Source organism: Humulus lupulus, chromosome 1, assembly GCF_963169125.1.
Source record: "Humulus lupulus chromosome 1, drHumLupu1.1, whole genome shotgun sequence".
NCBI classification, from domain to species: Eukaryota; Viridiplantae; Streptophyta; class Magnoliopsida; order Rosales; family Cannabaceae; genus Humulus; species Humulus lupulus.
Genome location: NC_084793.1, coordinates 282203151 through 282208193, shown reverse-complemented (window position 1 = coordinate 282208193; position 5043 = coordinate 282203151). Strand labels below are relative to the sequence as shown.

The following is a 5043-nucleotide window of genomic DNA, read 5'->3' as shown; positions in this document are numbered from 1 at the left end:
TATTGCAATCATACATCTTTGAAAAGTTGCAGGAGCATTACAAAGACCAAAAGGCATGCGACGATATGCAAAGGTTCCAAAAGGGCAAGTGAAGGTAGTCTTTTCTTGATCTTCAGGGGCAATGGGGATTTGGTTATATCCTGAATAGCCATCAAGAAAACAATAATAAGCATGGCCAGTTAAACGTTCAAGCATTTGATCAATAAAGGGTAAAGGAAAGTGGTCTTTTCTAGTAACATTATTTAGCTTCCTATAGTCTATACACACTCTCCACCCCGTTTGTACTCGAGTAGGGATCAATTCATTTTTCTCATTTTCAATAACTGTGATCCCAGACTTTTTAGGCACTACTTGAACTGGACTAACCCATTGACTATCAGAAATAAGGTAAATGATACTTACATCTAACAGTTTAAGTACTTCTTCCCTAACGACCTCTTTCATATTTGGATTTAACCTTCTTTGACATTCCCGAGAGGTTTTAGCATTTTCTTCTAGATGGATTCTATGCATGCATATGGATGGGCTAATTCCCTTGATGTCTCCAATAGTCCAACCTATGGCTTCCTTATGTTTTCTAAGGACATTTAACAATTTATCTTCTTGTTCTTTATCTAAAGAAGATGCTATGATAACAGGCAAGGTTTCAGACTCTCCTAGAAAAGCATATTTTAAATTTTCTGGCAAAGGTTTAAGGTCTAACTTTGGAGACTCAGAAATTGATTGAACATGATCTAAGGGTGCAAAGAGTTCAACTTTGGTTTCATTTAAGGGTATAGACTCTAACAAAGAATTCACTTCATCATTAAAATCAGCAATATGGAAGTTCATACCAAAGTATTTTTCACAAAAATCAAGTAAGTCATTTCCATCATCTTCACACATACTCCCTATCATGTTAACTTCATGCACTTCCTCACACTCAACAGATTTAGCAACATTAAAAACATTTAATTCAACAGTCATATTTCCAAAAGATAATTTCAATACACCATTACGACAGTTGATAATTTCATTAGATGTAGCTAAAAATGGTCTACCTAGAATGATGGGTATTTGAGCATGAGCATTTTCAACAGGTTGAGTGTCAAGAACAATAAAGTCCACAGGGAAATAGAATTTATCCACTTTAATTAAAACATCTTCTATGATACCTCTAGGGATTTTCACTGAACGATCGGCTAATTGAAGTGTTATAGAAGTTGGTTTTAATTCTCCTAGACCAAGTTGCTTATACACAGAATAAGGCAGTAAATTCACACTAGCTCCTAAATCAAGTAAAGCTTTGTTAATGAAATGATCACCAATGATGCATGAAATTGTTGGACAACCGGGATCTTTATATTTCACAAGGCTTTTATGTTGAATTATGGAGCTAACTTGTTCAATTAAAAACACCTTTTTTGGAACATTGGTGTTTCTTTTAACAGTGCAAAGGTCTTTTAAGAATTTAGAATAGGCAGGAATTTGTTTAATGACATCTAAGAAAGGAATGTTTATGCTTAATTGTTTGAAAACTTCTAAGATGTCACTATATTGGTTGCATTTCTTGAGTGGAATTAATCTTTGTGGAAAAGGAGCTTTTGGGATGGAAGGGAGGATTTGAGCATCATCTTTTGAAAGGTCATTTGTGTTGGAACTTTGAGGTTGGCTTTGGTCTTTTTCAACTTGAGGTATGTAATCGGGTTTGACAATTTGTTTTCCAGACCTAAGAGTTGAAATAGACTTAGCTTCTTCTTTATGACTAGGGGTTCCTATTTCATATTGGCCTTTAGGATTTGGGATGGGTTGGCTAGGAAATCTTCCTTTTTCTCTCTCGGTTGCAGCACTAGCAAGTTGACCCAATTGTGTCTCGAGTTTGGCAATGGATTGAGACTGATTTTGTAAGATTTGTTGGGTGGATTGAATGAATTGTTGTAAGGTGTCTTCTAAGGAATGTTTTCTTTGTGGAGGGTAAGGTTGACTTGGTTGGGCATGATTTGGATTTGGCAGGTGGAATTGGTTTCCTTGATTCATTTGTGGTTGGTTTTGTCTCCATGAAAAATTCGGATGGTTTCTCCAATTTGGATTGTATGTATTGGAAAATGGGCTATCAGAAGAAGGTTTTCCATATGAATGTAAAGCATTAGCCTCTTCAGAAAATGTTTCAATAAAAGAAGGACATGATTGAGCATTATGACATGAACTAGCACATAAATAACAAACATCTTTTTTAGGTTGCACATGAGAATTCATAGATTGACTTATTACTAAGGCATCTACTTTTCTTGCTAATTTTTCAAATGATGTTCTTAAATCACTTTCTTCTTTTATTTCATATTTTCCTTCTCTTTTCGGTGAAGGGTTGGCTCTAGACCTAGGCTCAGAATAATTCCATTGTTGTGAATTAACAGATAATTCTTCAAGAGCGTCCCAAGCCTCTTGCCCTTGCAATTTTAAAAAATTTCCAGTATGCATAGATTGAATCATTTGTCGGTTTGAAGGGGTTAAACCATCATAATTTTTTTTTACAAGTATCCATTTTTCAAAACCATGGTGGGGACATTTTAATAATAAATCTTTAAATCTTTCCCAACATTCATAAAATTCTTCGTTATCTTTTTGATAAAATTCAGAGATTTCTCTTCTTAAACTATCAGTTTTGGACATGGGGAAAAATTTAGCAAGGAATTTATTAAAAAGTTGATCCCAAGTAGTGATGGTTCCAATTGGAAGTAAGTTTAACCAAGCTTTGGCTCTATCTTTTAAAGAAAAAGGAAACAACCTAAGTTTGACCGACTCATCTGAAAAATTTTGAAAACAAAAGGTTGAGCAAATTTCCAAAAAGTATTTTACATGCATGTATGGATCCTCTCTTTCTAAACCATAAAATGATGGTAACAATTGAATGATTGATAGTTTAAGTTCAAAATGAGTGGCATTCGTAGTGGGCAAAACAATGCATGATGGAGCATTAGATGAAATAGGTGAAAAGTATTCAAGAAGAGTTTTTTTTTGCACAACATTAGGTTCTTGTTCCATTATGTTTAAATTTTCAAAAACACTTTCAATTTCACGTAAAGACACTAATTTTTTCACCAAACGATTTTTTGAATTACGACGCCACTGATGCATACAATGTCACAAATTTCACCAAGTAACACAAACAATCACAAGAAAACAAATTTCTGATGTGGAAGATCAGTTAGAACCGCAACCACAGAGCATACTTATAACAAGAAGATATTATAATATCTATATATATATATATTTTTGTTGATTTTTATGATTTTTTTTTTCTTTTTGTTTAACTTGTTCCCAGGCCCATTTGATTCCACTTACTCACAACTTAATAACAACTCCCCGAGGTTAATTAATAAGCGTGGATGAGAACTTTGCCAAATTTCCTTTAAGCAAAAATTGCTTATGTTGAAAGAACAAGCTTTGTTTTTTAGTTTTTTTTTTTCAAGTATTTTCTTAAACAATAAAATTACAACTAACTAAATGCGATAATTAAGAAAAAAAAATGACAATAGCAATAGTAAATAGTTATATAAAAATTAGGAGGCACTTATGTCATCAACTAAATGATCAACAAAAATAAAATTAGGAGGCACTAATGCCATCAACCAATAATAATAATAATAAAACTTAGGAGGCACTAGTGCCATCAACTAAGATAATAAAAAATAAATAAATAAAAGCTAGGAGGCACTAATGCCATCACTAGAGATAGATTGTTCAAGTATGTAGGAGGCAAAAATTGCACTCAACTATCAAGGATTGGGAGGCACAAATGCACTCAACTAAAAAAACATAAAAAGTAAAAGAAAAAGAAAAATGGTTAGGAGGCACTAATACACTCAACTAATAAGTAAGTAGGAGGCACTAAATGCCATCAACTACCAAGATATATATATATATATAATATAATATATAACAATATAAATAAATATATGTATAACTTTCTTTTTTTTCTTTTTCAATTTTTACTCTTTTTTTCGATTTTTTTTTATAGATATATATAATTTTTTTTACTTTGATTTTTTTTTTAAGATAATAGTGCAAATAAAAATAAAATAACTAGTAGAAGAATGTTACTTACCTTGTAGAAAGATCGTTTCTTTCTTGCAACTCCCCGGCAACGGCGCCAAAAACTTGTTGATCCCAAAAGAGAGTGTTTTAATAATTAAACTCGCAAGTGCACGAATCGTTTCGGAATATAATGTTCATGTAAGTACGAGGTCGAACCCATGGGAGTTGACTAACATCAAAAGAAACTATTTCAAACAAAGCAATAATATTCTAACCTAGTTCCAAATATTGGATGAGATTTTGTTTTAGAAATATAAAAGACAAGTAATAAAAAGATTTAAGATTAAATAGAAAAATGGTTTTCAAATGATATATGTAAAATAAGATTATTAAGATATTACAATCCACAAAATGCAAGTTCAATAGTATTTATAAGTATATTGATTCTCAAGTTTAGATATAGTTGAAATAAATCACACTATATTTTTTTCAAAATACATATTCTATTCAAGCACAAGTTACTTTAAAAAAGGTAGGATTTTTCTTCACTTATATAAGATATAATTTCTAAGCATTAGTTGTGTTACAACCTAATGAAACTACAAAAAATCAAAGAGATTATGTTTAGGCAAAATATGATACTTATGCTCTAAGAATTAGATGTGAACAATTTAATGAAAAACATTTAATCAAAGAATATCATATTTTTGCATAATGAAGAACTAAGTGTAATATGCTTTAAACTCAATAATAGATGAAAAGTGCATATCTTTGATAGAAAAATCCATAAACAATGTTACACAAATGGGAAATCAACATACAACAAAAAATACTATCTAGTTACATTTTGCTTCATCATCATCTTAATAACTTTTGAAAAAGATTAGAAGCTCATAACTAGATAAAAATTACAAAATAACATACTTGACATGCTCTTCAAAAGATGAAAATGGTAGAGAAAATAGTGAAAAGAAGAGAGAAAAATATGTGTAGAAGATGTTGAAAAAAAAGATGAAGAAGAAGAGCTCC

At 31.3% G+C, this 5043-nt stretch overlaps 1 non-coding gene across 1 annotated transcript; it reads left to right on the top strand.

Annotated features, from left to right (window-relative positions):
• The first annotated feature begins 2527 nt into the window (after positions 1–2527).
• Positions 2528–2634, top strand: LOC133813657 (small nucleolar RNA R71). Its single transcript, XR_009884664.1, has one exon. It is a non-coding gene; the product is annotated as a small nucleolar RNA R71 (small nucleolar RNA).
• Positions 2635–5043: the final 2409 nt, after the last annotated feature.